This window comes from Phacochoerus africanus, chromosome 1 (genome assembly GCF_016906955.1).
Source record: "Phacochoerus africanus isolate WHEZ1 chromosome 1, ROS_Pafr_v1, whole genome shotgun sequence".
NCBI lineage: Eukaryota > Metazoa > Chordata > Mammalia > Artiodactyla > Suidae > Phacochoerus > Phacochoerus africanus.
In genome coordinates this window covers 275,099,377-275,115,570 of record NC_062544.1, presented here as the reverse complement: position 1 = coordinate 275,115,570, position 16,194 = coordinate 275,099,377, and positions in this window count along the sequence as shown.

Below are 16,194 nucleotides of genomic sequence, written 5' to 3'. Positions count from 1 at the left end.
TCCATCATATGTCCTGGGTTTGGCCCTAAAAAGACCAAAAAAAAAAAAAAATCCCGAATCTCTGGATTGATCTGGAATAAACCCTGGGTCTTTTTTTTTTTTTCACCCTGAGATGAAGATTATTTATTGGGAATTCAGAAAAAATGCATCCTTCACATGATCCACAGTTACATTTTTTTTTGTTTCATTTAGCTTCATAGTGCTTCGAGTGTTCTGTATAAAGGAAATGTACTTAATACACATTTTGGCTGAGTACCAGATGTTAAAATCAGTTTCATTGGAAGCAAATACTGCAGCTGAGTATCACCATTAAAATGTGAAATCTAGGCCTCAAGGTCAAATAAAAACTTACCAAAACGTTTTTTATTACAATTACTAAAAATTGTAATTATACTATATTATACATACTACAGGGTTGAAAATTTCAGTAATCTTTTTTGCTGATTCTCACTGTTTTTCTTTCTTTCTTTTTTTTTTTCCCTACACCCACAGCGTATGGAAGTTCCTGGGCTGGGAATCAAATCCAAGCTGCAGCTGCAACTATGTGCCAGATCCTTAACCCACTGTGCCAGGCCAGGAATTGAACCCACACCTCCCCAGAGACCCTAGCACTGTAGTTGGATCCTTAACCCACTGTGCCACAGTGGAAACTCCACAATCCTCACTTTCAATGGAAACTATAGGTCTTTAAGAGAATCGATGTCTGAGCCTTCAGTTAGGATTTACTTTCTTTAAGGAGGAGATATATCAAAAGTGCCAGGAGCCTTTTAAAACCAAATGCACAACTTTCGGAAGATCTCTTAATTATTTCTCTGTTCACATTAGGTGGATCTGTCACTCACTGAGCCCTTGAAAATCCTTATAAGGATTCATTTGAGTGCAAGTGACTCATCTGAAAAGGAGAGCATTGAAAACCTTGACCTTGGACTTGGAGCCAGTGACGTTCGTTTTTTTTTGTTGTGTTTGTTGGTGACTTTGGGTTTTATCCCGAATATTCCTTTGGTCCTGCCTCAGCACCAGGGGTAGCCATAGGGCTTGGGGCTGAATAACACTCTGGGTCCTTCAGAGCTACATTTATTTACACATTGTGGGGATTTGAGCCAAGGCTCTCGGTGCTCTCCATGGGTGGGTCTCACCATTTGTGAACCCCATTGATGGTGTGGAGATTAACCAAAGGCTCCGTGAGCCCCGGATGAGAGACTTTTGGGGTGCCAAGGGGAATCATAATCCGTAATATTAAACAGCTCCAGGCATTTTTAGCAATATTTACAATGTTGGCTTCGCACACGTAGGGATTTGGAATCATTTTCATAAAATCGGCTTGAAAACCATGCATCACGCTTTCTTTGTGCGATTGGCAATGTTTCAGAAACCCCAGGGATCCCTGCTGCTCAGAATCATTTCACGCAAACCCTGTCTGGATGGTGTAGAACTCTGCCCCCCATAGAAGGCCTACCCTGATTGGGAAGCCCTCTCTCCCTCCCAGGGTTATTGGTGGTGGGTGACCATGATAAACGTGTCCTCTGTGGAAGAGGCACAAGGAGGAAAAAGAATGGTGTGGCCAGAAGTTTCCGTATTCCTGGCATGGCTGGTGATTTCATAGACCTATCAGCAGAACTTGAGAAACCTGTCTGGCGGCCTGGGCTTTGCTAGAGACGGCACTCTTGGGGGAAATTTGTGGCTTTGAAGGTGAAAGGTGAAACAGAGGGTGCGGCCATGCAGGCCACTGTAACTTTCACATGTCTGCCTTGCTGGGGTTTCTCAGTCTTGGGCCTTCACCATCTGTGACTCACAGGTTCTCTGCAACACTCAGGCTACGAGTTAAGAAAAGTGTTTCTTCGGGATGGGGACCCACCTGCACGGTCTCGTCCTCCTCTGACTCCATACTTGGTAAGATGTGGATTTTTCCAGAATGATAGCAGCACCTTCTTTTACCTTAGATTTGTAAAGTTCGGGACCAAGGTGGTCAATAAAAAACTATTGCGTTAATAACAACAATAATAATAGCAGACAACCCTTTAAGGGTGCTTGCTATATAGCAGGTTCTGTTCTGAACCCTTGACACTATTAACTGACTTCAAGCTTCATGAGAAGCTTGTGTGGCAGGGTCCTAATCCGATTATCATTAGTATTCTTTCATTTTTTTAATTAAAAGTATTTTAAAAATTTTTTTCGTTTTATTGAAATGTCGTTGATTTACAAGGCTGTAGCAATTTCTGCTGTATAACAGAGTGATTCATTTATACATGGATATTATTAACATTTGACAGATGGAAATGGCCACTGGACAGTTAAGCAACTTGCCCGAGGTAAGTTTGGATAGTAAATGGTGAGAGCTGCATCCAGGGAGAGGCTTGCTACCAGGATTTGATTTCCTCCAGCATCAGATTCTTTGTTCTTATTCACTGCCCCATAGACCCAGTCCTAAAGTTCTCACAAACCTTGATAGATCACAGAGATGCCTGGGTTTTGTCTTGGAAACTGCTCAAGAAGGCCAACATCGGGGAGTTCCCGTCGTGGCGCAGTGGTTAACGAATCTGACTAGGAACCATGAGGTTGCGGGTTCGATCCCTGGCCTTGCTCAGTGGGTTAAGGATCCGGCATTGCCGTGAGCCGTGGTGTAAGTTGCAGATGTGGCTCAGATCCTGAGTTCCTGTGGCTCTGGTGTAGACCGGTGGCTACAGCTCTGATTCGACCCCTAGCCTGGGAACCTCCATATGCTGCAGGAGTGGCCCAAGAAATGGCAAAAGGACCAAAAAAAAAAAAAAAAAAAAAAAAAGACCAACATCAGAGGCTGTAACATTTTCTTTAAAGATGGTTCACTCTTCAGCCGGGAAGCTCAATTTGTGTTACCTGACACTTTGAGGGCAAGTGGGGGTGGAGAAGAAGCTATAGAACTGCGGAGGGGGCTTGTGTGGGTCTGGATACCTTAGAGAAGAGGGAGGATGGCAGTTTCTTTGAGTGCGTCTTGTGTTTTGAATTCCACTGGAGCTAGTTCTTTAGACTCGTAGAGCCAAATGGATTGAAGCTCATTCGGGTTAGGTCTTGGGAAGACGGAGGTGAGTTTAGTGGGTGAGAGCTTCTGCTGGTTTTGCTTTTCTTGTGTCCTTCTGTTGTGTATATGTTGGGGAGAGTGGGTTAGGGAGGGGGTGTTACTGGCAGAACAAGCCAGGGAGTTCAGCAGGGAACCGGTCCACGCTAAGATTAGGTCGAGGAAATTAACTACCTTTCCTAGACTCTTTGAAGAGAGGGTAAACTCCAGTGGGACTACTCCCTTGTCAGCCACCACTCCCAGGCCTGGGCAATGTGTTTTCAGAATTGTATCTGCAAGGGTTTATTGGGGTTTTTTTTCCCACTTTTTTTTTTTGTCTTTTTGTCTTTTTGTTATTGTTGTTGTTATTGTTGTTGTTGCTATTTCTTGGGCCGCTCCCGCGGCATATGGAGGTTCCCAGGCTAGGGGTCGAATCGGAGCTGTAGCCACCGGCCTACGCCAGAGCCACAGCAACGCAGGATCCGAGCCTCGTCTGCAACCTACACCACAGCTCACGGCAACGCCGGATTGTTAACCCACTGAGCAAGGGCAGGGACCGAACCCGCAACCTCATGGTTCCTAGTCGGATTCGTTAACCACTGCGCCACGACGGGAACTCCACTTTTTTTTTTTTATTTTAGGATTTTTATTTTTTCCATTATAGTTGATTTACAGTGTTCTGTCCATTTCATAGCAAGGTGACCCAGTCATGCATATGCACTTTTCATTTTGGATTTTTTGGCCATACCCGCAGCGTGCAGAAGTTCCTAGGCCAGGGATGGAACCCGAGCCATAGCAGAACAACACTTGCTCCTTAACCCACTAGGCCACTAGGGAACTCCCTGTATCTGCAAGTTTTGAGGTTTAATGTCAAAGTGTTAGAATCTAAAGAAAAAGGGGATGGCTGATGGGGCAAAAGCCTTGCCGTGAATGTGATAAATGGCTTTTCTTTTTAACCTAAAGACGTATAGCCTCATGAGAAGTTGAAAAATAGCAACAGAGTGGTCCTGTGTACCCTTCACCCAGTGGTGACATCTTGCTTTAGTACTTTATCAAATTCAGGAAATTGATATTGGTGCCATACAATTCACAATTGTCCCGTACTGGGATTTCACTAGTTTCTGCATATACTTGTTTTTTTGTTTCTGTTTTGTCTTTTGTCTTTTGTCTTTTTAGGGCCGCACCTGTAGCACATGGAGGTTCCCAGGCTAGGAGTCTAATCAGAGCTGTAGCTGCCGGCCTAGCAACTGCAGATCCGAGCTGCATCTGCGACCTACACCACGGCTCATGGCAATGCCGGATCCTTAACCCACTGAGTGAGGCCAGGGATCGAACCCGCAACCTCATGGTTCCTAGTTGGATTCGTTTCCGCTTCGCCAGGAAGTCCTGTTTTTTGTTTGTTTGTTTTTCTTTTTTTTTCTTTTTTCTTTCTTTTTCTTTTTTTACTAGAACTTAGTGTATGTAATTGGACCAATGTTTCTGGATGGGCAGGAAAAGCTCTGACTAAGGCTATGATAAATATTTTACAGACACATGATTTTTAGTTTAACGTGGTTTGCCTTAGCGTTTCTGACAGTTGAGTGGAATGTGAATTCCAGCAGCTGAGTTAAGGGACAGAAACGAAGCCATGTGGTTATTTTCATTTAAGGTCCTGCACTCTTTGGGGATATTATCTTCATTTTTGCTGCCTTTACCGAGGGAGGATATTTTCTAGAGATAAAGGATAACTCAAGGTCATTGTGTCGCATGAAGAGCTCTTGGAGGGAATGATAAACAGATGTTGTTATCCCTGGAAAAGAGGGGGGATTTTGATTAATCAGATAAAAGGTATGGGATGATGGGACCCAAAGATCATGGATGCAATTTCATGATAACTGCTAGAGTGGATTGACTTTTCAGATGACAGCTCTGGATGAGTTGGGGCTAAATGTCGGCTGCCTGGCTGACTGTGATTAATTGCTCCTGCCTCTGTGGTCCCATCATGCTTTGTTGAGACTTCCAATTAGCCTCTGTCACTGTCTGCCCTGGATCTGGGCTGTTTGTGGAGGTGCCTGTCTCCCCAGCTAGACTAGGAATTCTTTGAGGGCAGGGACTCTCTAATTCATTTTTTTGACTTTTCCTCCCTTCCTGCCAGGATCCAGCAAGATGCTTACAGCGCAAAGGCTCTCTAGTCCTTTGCCTCCAACAGTTTCCAGACTGTTCCTTATTCCAGCCTCACTTCTTGATGTATTTAACCAGGCATCTGCTTGCGTATGATGTATAGTTGAAACCCGTAAGGCGTAATCCTCGATAGACTGTTGTGTAGTTTGGGGCTGTCATGAGTCAGGCTGGCCTTGGTTCTATTGCAAGAGCATTAAAACCGCCTGAGAGCTTAGTTGATTTTCTTCTTCTAAAAAGGAGTGGGAAATTTCTTTGTTTGTTTGTTTGTTTCTTTTTCTTATAGTATAAAGATTTTGAAGACGAAGATACTCCTTTCCTATTTAACTGTTAACACCTGGGAAAATTATTTAAAATTCTTCTGATTTGGTGGTTGGTCTTTGAAGGAGTCTCCCATTGTGACCACTCCAGATTGTCAGCGCTGTGACCTACAGGAAGATAAGGAATCCCCTTTTCTAATAGGACAACAACAGGGAGGCAGAATTCTATGTCTCTGGGATCATTTGTTTGTTTGTTTGTTTACTTGTTTATTTATTTATGCTTTTTAGGGCAGCACCCACGGCATATGGAATTTCCCAGGCTAGGGGTCGAATTGGAGCTGCACAACAATGCTGGATCCGAGCTACGACTGCAACCTACACCGCAGCTCATGGCAACGCTGGATCCTTAACCCACTGAGCGAGGCCAGGAATCGAACCCCCATCTTCATGGATACCACTCGGTTTTCTTACTGCTGAGCCACAGTGGGAACTCCTGGGGTCATTTGTTTGTAATGAAATGGAAAGAAGTTTTCGAATTCATATAAACATGGTGTTGCTGAAGAGATGAGAAAAGGCTGCGGGTAGCCAAGGAGGGTAGTTCAAACAGCAGGAGGGGATCCTATTCCCACATTTGTCAGAGGCCCATGTGGTCTGTAATTTCTGCTTTTCTTTACGAGGCTCTGCTGTTCTCATGCCTGTACTAGCTGACTGGCTTTCTTGCTTGGTCTTAGGCTTCTCGGATCCTCAGATTCACTGCTTGCCAAATGGCTTTGACTTGGTACATTAGTTCAATACTGCGCAGGCCTTTTTTAAAGTTTTATTTTATTTTTAATTTTTTAGCTCTTAAGACATTTGGTTTTAGGTATTTTTTTTCTATCAAATAATCAAAATGAATTTTCTGGTAACTGTCTTGGGGTGTCCTGGTGTCTGAGTTCCAAAAGTTTAAGGGAGAGTCCGTCTGGCCCGGATGGGGTCATGTATTCGCCTCTGGTCTACCTGGCTGTTGCTGGTATGAAGGGGTTATAGTGCTCTGGGTGGTTCCAGACTCATCCAGGCAGGCTCTCCAGGAGGAGGCGTTGGTAATGGAGTCAGTGACTGGCATGGTGGCCATATCCCAATCAAGGAACAATTTGCCGTTGTTTTTATTTGGCTCTTGGTTGCATTAGGAAAGTAGGGCCCATTCCTTCTCTGGCCTTGTCTTAGCCTCTCACTTTTCTCAGTTGGAATTTCAGGTCTAGGCAGTGGACTGATGTAGCGGTGCAGAAATGCTAGACTTGCCTGGGCCATGAAGGGTTGGTTGCTAACATAAAGGCAGGGGTAGGTGGATAAATGACACCCCTCATCAATATTTAATTTAAGAAACACTTTAATTCATGCCTTTGGATTAAATGGATGCATTTGAAGGTATCTTTCTATCTGCACTTGTTTACTTTTTTGAGTTCTCAACTTAGACGTGAAAGAAATTCGTACTGATTGTTCAGAGATTCCAACTTTATAGCCAAGAACTTCTGATGTGCGTTGAAGTCTTTGGATGACAAAGGTACAGTGACAGAATGGCAAGAAGAAGAGGGGTGGGGAAGACCTAAAGTCTTCATCCCCCCCGCCCCGTGTCACCTTGATATATTCCTTGAAATGCAGCTTTTATATCATTAAAATGAAGTAAAAAAATCCGTGTCATAATGTTGTTGAGAGGATTCAAGGAGATAACACGATTCAATGAGATAATGTATTTATATATTTTTATATATAATTATTTAGAATTGATGATATAGTCTAATAATACATTGAAAAATACATTCATTACTATATTGAATAATTATCTCATTGAATTTCTGTCAGCATATGTTATATTAAATTTACATTGAATTTTATATCATCATATATTGTTATATTATTTGAAAGGTACTTTTTTGGCACTTAGGATACATGAGTGAACAAAATACCCGAAGACCTTGCCCCCTGGTGCTTATATTTTAATTTAATTTATTTTATTTAATTAATTAATTTATTTATTTTTTGAATTTTCAGGCCGTACCTGAGGCATATGGAGGTTCCAAGGCTAGGGGTTGAATCAGAGCTGTAGCCGCCAGCCTCCACCACAGCCACAGCAACGCCAGATCCTTAACCCACTGAGCAAGGCCAGGGATTGAACCCAAAACCTCATGTTTCCTAGTCGGATTCGTTTCTGCTGAGCCATGACAGGAAGTCCTTGGAGCTTATATTTTAGTATGTGCTATCCCTCCTCTAATTTATAAATTAAAAAAAGAGTGATACCCTTACCTTTTTCCCCCATTTCTATAACAATTTTAGATTTTGTTTTTTAGCTAAAGCCATCTAGCAGACTTATTTTGTCTTTTGAAAACCAGACTATTACGCATGTGTGTGTGAGTACGTGACCCAGAGTCACTGAGAAATTGGTGACAATGCCAGCGTGCTTTTTAAAAAGTTTTTTTGGTTTTTTTTTTTGGAGTTCCCATTGTGGCGCAATGGTTAACGACTAGGAACCATGAGGTTGCGGGTTCGATCCCTGGCCTTGCTCAGTGGGTTAAGGATCCGACGTTGCCGTGAGCTGTGGTGTAGGTTGCAGATGCGGCTCGGATCCTGCGTTTCTGTGGCTCTGGTGTAGGCCGGAGGCTACAGCTCTGATTAGACCCCTAGCCTGGGAACCTCCATATGCCATGGGAGCGGCCTAAGAAATGGCAAAAAGACCAAAAAATAAAATCAAATAAAATAATAAAATGAAAAAGTTTTTTTTTTTTTCCCCTCAAGGCCAAAGCTAAGTTGAGTTCAGGAAATAAATAAAACCTGTAAGACACCTTTATGAGCTGCTATCTTGGCTTTGATGTCCCAGGGAAAGACATTGCTGCTTGGCAGGGGGTAACTCATTTTATGAAATCAAAGTTAGACATCTTAATGGGTTTTAATAACCCTAAATGTCATATTGAATTTCAGTTTGGGCAATTTCAGGGAACACCTCATTTTAATTGTTGTGGTTTACTCATCTCTCGGGTTACAGCATGTATCTCAAGACGTAATATCCTCCATTTAAAAAACTTTCACATTTTGTGACCTTTATTATTAGAAATAGAAACTTTTGGAGACAGGGCTGTTTTAAATGGAAGGAAATATTTTCTTCCCCCTGTGGATCCAAGCAAGTCACTCTACCTGCCAGAGGAAGCAATTTCCTTTCTCTGCCTTGGGATTTGAAGCAATAATATATTGTATACAGATTTAATTTAGTTGACTGAAACTTTAATTTATTCTTTGTTTAGCATTTATGGATTGTTATAGACCCTAAATCCACTGCAATTTGAAGTGGTACAAAGAATTTAAGGATATGCTTGTTGAAATTTTAAAGACAGAGCTTATCTAAGCCAGTTTAAAAAATAATTTCATTGCTTTACAGACAAATTGTGTATATATATGATTTGTGGGGGGGCATCAAAGCCACGTCTAAAATCTTAGGGGAAAATCTATGATAATAAAAAGTTAGTTTGGAGTTCCCGTTGTGGCGCAGTGGTTAACGAATCTGACTAGGAACCATGAGGTTGCCGGTTCGGTCCCTGCCCTTGCTCAGTGGGTTAAGGATCCGGCGTTGCCGTGAGCTGTGGTGTAGGTTGCAGACGTGGCTCGGATCCCGCGTTGCTGCGGCTCTGGCGTAGACTGGTAGCTACGGCTCCGATTAGACCCCTAGCCTGGGAACCTCCATATGCCGTGGGAGCGGCCCAAGAAATAGCAAAAAGACAAAAAAAAAGTTAGTTTTTTTATGTTTGTTTTATTTTTGTTGGCTCCAGTAGAGATGAGTATTATTATCATTATTTATTTATTTATTTTTGCCATTTCTTGGGCCGCTCCTGCAGCATATGGATGTTCCCAGGCTAGGGGTCGAATTGGAGCTGTGGCCTCCAGCCTACACCAGAGCCACAGCAATGCAGGATCCAAGTGTGTCTGCAACCTACACCACAGCTCATAGCAATGCTGGATACTTAACTCACTGAGCAAGGCCAGGGATCGAACCCGCAACCTCATGGTTCCTAGTCGGATTTGTTAACCACTGAGCCACGACGGGAACTCCCCAGTGTTATTATTATTATTGTCTTTTTAGTGCTGCAGGTGTGGCCTATGGAAGCTCCTGGGCTGGGGGTTGAACTAGAACTGCAGCTGCCGGCCTACACCACAGCCACAGCAATGCCATATCCAAGCCACGTTTGCGACCTACACCATGGCTCCCAGCAACGCTGGATCCTTAACCCACTGAGCCAGGCCAGGGATCGAACCTGGGTCCCCATGGATACCAGTCGGGGTCGTTACTGCCGAGCCACAATGGGAATGCCACTTTTTATCACACATAATTAGTATTAATGAGGAAAGCAACCAGTTCCATCCTGTGGAATTAACTTGGCTTCACTAGTTCTTTGTAGTTTCTGGCAGAGTGTCTCTAATTGTTTGAGAAGAGACAGAACCTGTTGACAAGAGATGCTGATGTTGACATTTTTCTTTATTTTTTTATTTTTATCTTTGGGCTGCGGCATGTGATGCAGAAGTTCCCAGGGCAGGGATTGAACCCACACCACAGCAGTGACGATGCCGGATCCTTAACCCACTGTGCCGTCAGGGAATTCCCTACATTTCTTTTGTTTCATCAGTGACACAGGGCAAGTGATCAGCTCCATCTTATCATGTCACACTAAATAGTTCCCCCAAATGGCCATTGCCCCCCCCCCCCTTTATCATTCATTGATCCTTCACTGAGGGAACACCAGGTCATCTTTAGACCCAGCAACAGTAGGAATGTTGCTTTGAGGATGGTTCAGCAGGCATTCAACAGGGATGTTACCCTTTCACCACTTACCCAGCCATATGCTTAGGTGTTTGGATGGAAGGGAGGATAGACGTGGGCTCCTTCCAAGGGTTACATTCGTTTTCCTTTTTTAGCGGATTAAAATTAGATGGTGGTTTATTTAAAAAATCTGCACATTTCCATCAGTAATTTAAACCATTACCTTGCATGGGAAAGCAGCCAGGTCTCCCTCAGGCCCTCCTCCTCCATAGTTATTCATTCAGAAGGACGGGGTGAAAAAAGCAAGATTGTTTAAACATTTTCCAGGCCATCATGAAAACAGGTGCTTCCTTTGGGAGGTCAAGTTCGTGAATGTATGTGGTCATTTCAACCCGATTTCAACCCCCGATCCTAAAGAACAAAGACGTTTTCTTTGCCCTGAAGATTGACATTTGCTTGCAAAGATTAGGCACTTCCTGTGACCCTGGGTCTCATTCTGAGGGTGCAGTCCCTGCTCTTCCATTGCAGCGGGAGGGGCTCAGCGTCTGGGTCGCTCTGCCCAGAGGCAGGCTGTAGCTTGCTTAGATACTTATCAGGAACTTTCTGGTGCATCTATTCTACAAGTTAGCAGTGAAAAAGGCTGCAGTCCTTTTTTTTTTTTTTTTTCTTCCCCCCAGTCAGTGGTCACTGTTGAAACCTGTGGCCTCTGCGCTTTCTGATCTCCCTGTGCCGTCCTTTCTTTTTCCCCACGTTTCACTTTTCCCTGCCAGAGAGCCGCCCGGGCATCTTCACATTCTGACTTCTGGAGTGCAATGAAAGCGTTTCTTTCTGTAGAGAGAGGTTGCTTTTACACAGAGCGGCCTTTGATGGGTGAGACTTGCCTCCACAGAACGTACCGTGTTGGGCCCCAAGCCAGGGAGGACAGGCATAAATCGTAATTTGCACGAGGTTTCCTATCATCTCATTTCCTTTGTCCTATCATCTCATTTCGGGCGGGAAATATACAGGGCATTCCAACCAAGAGCAGCTTTGGTCACTGTAACTGTACTACTTTAAATTGGAGACGTCACCTTGTGATCCATGGTATGTGGTCAGGTATTCAGGCAGTTAACAGAATATTCGGAAGCACAGGAATAATGATGCCAAATTGTCGCCGAGGCAGGCTTTGCATGTATCCGTGGCTACAGTTTTATAAGTGGCAAGACGTCTCGCCAACCTTCTCTGTGTCTAAACTTTGACAAAGGGAATAAGTGATGAGATTTCTGGTTCATTTGAGAGAAAACGAGGTTGAGCTTTCTTGGCATTTTTTAAATGTCTGGTCAAAACAAGCGGGGATCCGAAGCGAATCGAACCAAAGGTAGTATGTTCATCTGAGGTGGCAGGTATAACGATGTTTGTGTATTGATCTCTGCTTTTCTGATTTTTTCAGAAGAAAGGGGAGCAAATGTGAGAGGGAATGGGAAGAGAGAAAGCAAGCAAGAAAGAAGGAAGTTAAAAGCATGGACCCTTAACAGTGCTTTAAAAGTTATTTTAGGAGTTCCTGTCGTGGCGCAGTGGTTAACGAATCCGACTAGGAACCATGAGTTTTTGGGTTTGATCCCTGGCCTTGCTCAGTGGATTAAAGATCCGGTGTTGCCGTGAGCTGTGGTGTAGGTGGCAGACGTGGCTTGGATCCCCCATTGCTGTGGCTGTGGTGTAGGCCGGTGGCTACAGCTCCAATTCGACTCCTAGCCTGGGAACCTCCATGTGCCGTGGGAGCGGCCCTAGAAAAGACAAAAAAAAAGTTATTTTAATTTTTTTAATTGAAGTATAGTTGATGTACAATATTACATAGGTTTCATGTGTACACTATAGTTATCCCAGAATTTTAAAGGTTATTCCCCCATTTACAGTTACTAGAAGATATTGGCTCTATTGTACAATATATCCTTATAGCTTATTTTATACATAATACTTTGTATCTCTTAGTTCCCTCCCCCTATACTGCCCCTCCCCTCTTCCCTCTCCCTACTGGTAACTCCTAGTTTGTTCTCTATATCTGTTAGTCCATTTCTTTTTTGTGATAGTCGCTAGTTTTTTTTTGTTGTATTTTTTAGGTTCCGCATGTAAGTAATATCATACAATACTCACTTAGCATAACACCCTCTGAGTCCATTCGTGTTGTTGCAAATGGCAAAATTTTGTTCTTTTTTTAAAAATTTTATTTATTTTATTTTTTTGCCACTTCTTGTGCCGTTCCTGCAGCACATGGAGGTTCCCAGGCTAGGGGTCTAATCGGAGCTATAGCCACCGGCCTACACCACTGCCACAGCAACGCCAGATCTGAGCCGAGTCTGTGACCTACACTACAGCTCACGGCAACGCCGGGTCCTTAACCCACTGAGCAAGGCCAGGGATCGAACCTGCAACCTCATGGTTCCTAGTGGGATTTGTTAACCACTGCGCCACGACGGGAAGTCCTTTTTTTTTTTTTAATTTTATTATTTTTTATTTTTTCATAATTATTTATTTTTTTGCCATTTCTTGAAAATTTTGTTCTTTTTTTATGGCTGAGTGGTAGTACACACACACACACACACACACACACACACACACACACAGCCACGCACACACCTCATCGTCTTTGTCCATTCCTTTGTTGATGGACGCTTAGGTTGCTTCCGTATCTTGGCAACTGTAAATACTGCTGGTACAAACATTGGGGTGCATGTAGCACTTCAAATTACCGTTTTTGTTTTTTTGAATATGTGTACTCAGGAGTGGAATTGCGGGGTCGTGTGGTAGTTTAGTTTTTTTATTTTTAGTTTAGTTTTTTATTTTTAGTTTTTTGAGGAACCTCCGTACTGTTTTGCCTAGTGGCTGCACTGATTTACATTCCTATGAATAATGAATGAGGGTTCCCTTTTCTCCACATCCTCCTAACAGTGCTTTTTAAAAAATTTTTTATTATAGTTGATTTACAATGTTCTGTCAATTTCTGTTGTACAGCAAAGTGACCCAGTTATATACACATTATATATATACACATACATACATTTATATATACATACACACATATATATACATTCTTTTTCTCATATTATCTTCTATCATGTTCTGTCACTAGTGATTGAATATAGTTCCCTGTGCTACACAGCAGGACCTCATTGCTTCTTCGCCCTAAATGTAATCTTTTGCATCTATTAACCCCAAACTCTCAGTCCATCCCACTCTCTCCTCATCCCCTGTGGCAACCACAGATCTGTTCTCCAAGTCCATGAGTTTGTCTCTTTTCTGTAGATAGGTTCATTTGTGCCATGTTTTAGATTCCACATATAAGTGCCATCATATGGTATTTGGCTTTCTCTTTCTGACTTACTTCACTTAGTATGAGAATCTCTAGTTCCATCCATGTTGCTGCAAATAGCATTATTTCGTTCTTTTTTTATGGCTGAGTAGTATTCCATTGTGTACCATATCTTCTTAATCCATTCATCTGTTGATGGACATTTAGGTTGTTTCCATGTCTTGGCTATTGTGAATAGTGCTGCAATGAAGAAAGACCTTTGTGAAAACTTGGTCCTGTTTGTGTGGCTTTGGCCAAGCCAATTTCTCTGCCTTAGTCTTTGTCATATTAAATGACATTTATAGGAGTTCCCATCATGGCGCAGCAGAAACGTATTCGACTAGGAACTGTGAGGTTGCGGGTTCAATCCCTGGCCTCACTCAGTGGGTTAAGGATCTGGCATTGCTGTGAGCTGTGGTGTCGTTCAGCAGCTGTAGCTCCGGTTAGACCCCTAGCCCGAGAACCTCCATATGCCGCAGTGTGGCCCTAAAAAAAGATAAAACAAAACAAATAAATGACATTTAGAAATGAGCATGATAGTTCTCTCATAAGAGATAATATCTCTTACAAGCCAAACACGGGGCCTGGTGCCTAAAAGGTAATTCAGCAGTCTTAGTTCATTACGTTTTCCATGTAGCATCACAGGTCTTCAGTTGAACGGAGCACAGACCCTTGTCCTCCTGGTCTTCATATTGGTCATATTGGCTAAAATGTTGTTCACTTAGGTGAAGGGGACGGGAAAGGTTATTCTCCCCCCTTCATTTAATCAGATTTATTGAGAACCGATTCAGAACCAGATGCAGTGGGAATAAGATGGACCAAGTCACTGCTTCTACGGAGCTGACATCCCAGGCTTAGCAAGTGTCAGGTGGCGAACATGGAATAAAGGCTAAAGCAGGGAGTTCCCATCGTGGCGCAGTGGTTAACAAATCCGACTAGGAACCATGAGGTTGTGGGTTCGATCCCTGGCCTTGCTCAGTGGGTGAAGGATCCGGCGTTGCCGTGACCTGTGGTGTAGGTCGCAGACTCGGCTCGGATCCCACGTGGCTGTGGCTGTGGTGTAGGCCGGCGGCTATAGCTCTGATTAGATCCCTAGCCTGGGAACCTCCATATGCCGCAGGATCGGCCCAAGAAAAGCCAAAAAAAAAAAAAAAAAGAAGAAGAAGAAGACTAAAGCAGCACAGAAGGAGAGACGTCGAGGCAAGTGTGTGTCTATTTTAGGTAGGGGGCACTGGGAGTACTTCTCTTGAGGTCTGGACAGATGAGGGGGACAAGCCTCGTGGACCTCTGGGGAAAGAACATTACCGAAGGAGGGAACTAGGAATGGGCTGAAGAACTCCAAGAGCTTGTGTGGGAAAGGCAGGCAAGAATAAGGAGTGAGGCCACGGGCCAAATCTCTTTCAGGAGCTTCTTGCTTGGATTTTATTTGCGGGCAATAGGACGTGACACACTAACCTGGCTGCTCCCCTCCTCTAAAGAGACTTTGTTAGATGTGTTTTGCAGAGAACATGGAAAATAATAGTGTGTCTGTTCCTTTGATTATAATTCCCATCATATAATAATTAACTGCTAGCTGTAATTATAGGACTTGCTCTAATTTCATTTCACACCTTGGGGACCTCTATTAGCCTGTATTCTAATCAGTTTTGCAGCCGGTAAGGGGGCAAAAGGCATACGCCTGTTGCATTTTAAATCTGGGGAGGAGAAGGCTCCTTCTGTGTGTGCTCTGCAAAGCTGTCTTATTTTCTTCCAGTTTGTCAGGCTTCCCCCTGCTCTGCCCAGGCTCTCCTTTGGCGACGACGACGTGCTGATACAGGCTTGTAGCATGTTGTTTTCCTAATTAGGACATCCTTTCACAGATAGTTGTTAATGAATTCCTTGTATCCCGCGTCCTTTTGGTCACCTCTCAAATTTGGAGAACAAAAAATTTCCGCTGACAGCCAAGGGAGCACGTGTCCCCCCTCCCAAGCCGGATGTCTTAGTCAATATTTATCCTCATGTCTAGCACCTTTTTCTAGCTAAAAGGTGTCCTCTAGGTACGTTCATTTATGTGGAGAAATGTAATCACGTCTGCTTTTTCAGTTGGCTTGAACGCTGAGTCCTCCTGTCATAGAAAATAGAGGGAAGGTCTTTGTCTCTTTGCCTCTTCGCCTCTTCAGCAGGTTGGGTGCCTTGCCATGTTCGGATAACCCTGGCCTCTCTCTGCTGCTCTCCTGAAAGCCCTCCTTACGGTCCCCTCCCTGCAGGAGCGTGTGTCCCTGTCTCCACCAGATGGCTTCTCTCTCTGGAGGTGAATGGTGATTTCTGAGTTGGACCATTTCTTTTTTTTTTTTTTCCAAATTTTATTTATTTATTTATTTAGTCTTTTTGCTATTTCTTTGGGCCGCTCCCGCGGCATATGGAGGTTCCCAGGCTAGGGGTCGAATCGGAGCTGTAGCCACCGGCCTACGCCAGAGCCACAGCAATGCTGGATCCGAGCCGCATCTGCAACCCACACCACAGCTCATGGCAACGCCGGATCGTTAACCCACTGAGCAAGGGCAGGGACCGAACCCGCAACCTCATGGTTCCTAGTCGGATTCGTTAACCACTGCGCCACGAGGGAACTCCATTTGTTAGTTCCCTAGGAGTGGCCACTTGA